This window comes from Gobio gobio (assembly GCF_949357685.1).
Source record: "Gobio gobio genome assembly, chromosome: 12".
NCBI lineage: Eukaryota > Metazoa > Chordata > Actinopteri > Cypriniformes > Gobionidae > Gobio > Gobio gobio.
Window position 1 is genome coordinate 21,036,237 of NC_137105.1, and position 1,238 is coordinate 21,037,474.

Consider the following 1,238-nt stretch of genomic DNA (forward strand, 5'->3'; position numbering starts at 1 on the left):
GTTTTTCATGTTTAAATATATTATTATGCTGCTGTGCACTTGGTTGGCTTTTATTTCCCATTAGAACAGTTAGAAATTACCTTCAGAACAACATAAAGCTGTACCTTTTCAATGTCGTACTTAAATAAAATTTTTGAAAATTAAATCTCATTTAATACCCAATTTATAACTAGTACTTGACTTGTAACTTATAACTAACATATTACAAATGTGTTCAAGTCCTCCTGCTTTGTTCAATACATGAATATGCTGTAAACTGGATAGTTATATTCTATCGTAATTGCACATTATCTAAACTTACTGAAGCCAATATGTTAGACATTCTATTTTTGTCATATAAGTGGCCCATCTCTATACTTGCCAAAGCTGTTCAGAAATGTTAGGGAAAAAAGGATTAGTTCACTTCAAAATTAAAATTTCCAAATAATTTGAGTACCACCCCCATCTCATCCAAGATGTTCGTGTTTTTCTTTCTTCAGTCGAAAATAAATTAAGTTTTTTTGAGGAAAACATTCCTGGATTTTTCTCCACATGTATTTAAATTGCAACCAACAGGTTGAAGGTCCAAATCAATGCAGTTTCAATGGGCTTCGAAGGGTTTCAAAGTCTCTGCACAATCCCAGCTGAGTCTTATCTAGTGAAACCATCGGTCATTTTCTTTAAAAAAAAACATTTATATACTTTTTAACCTCAAATGCGCATGATGTCATAATTTCGGAAAGGTCACGCATGACGTACGTGGAAGTAAGGACCCAGTGTTAAAACATGCAAAGACTAAATCAAACGCCCTTTACAAAAATAAAGGTAAAAACCATGTCGGACAATTTTAAAGTTGAAGGAGAACATGAATGATGCAATTCGCAACCTCACTGCTAGATGCCGATATAATTCACACACTGCACGTTTAAGTGCGCACAACAACAGCGCATGTTCTGTGGTGGTGGAGTCCATATACACTTTTTTCTTTTACTTTATATTTGAGTTTGAGGAATAAATGTGTCACAATTGGCTTCTCAAAATGTAAATTCTTATGTTATAGAACTACAAATGGAGTTTTTTTTTTTTTTTTTACCCATGGGTTATTCTAAACCCCGGATAAATTGTGTTTCAGGTTGCGTCATCATTGATTGATGCAGAAAGCGACGTCTCTGAGCTAGAAGCTTATAGCAAACGACAGCCAATTTATATTCATACTACATTGCCCCCTTTTAAAACTTCACCCTAATTCACGAGTTTTT

The 1,238-nt window shown here is 33.9% G+C and overlaps 1 protein-coding gene across 1 annotated transcript in view; it reads left to right on the forward strand.

Moving 5' to 3' along the window:
- rnf144ab (ring finger protein 144ab) overlaps positions 1-501 on the forward strand; it is a 27,997-nt gene extending 27,496 nt beyond the window's left edge. Inside the window, exon 9 of the mRNA XM_079830801.1 lies at positions 1-501. This exon is cut by the window's left edge and continues 1,390 nt beyond it. The gene's annotated coding sequence lies outside the window, so the exon portion shown is untranslated.
- The last annotated feature ends 737 nt before the right edge of the window (positions 502-1,238 follow it).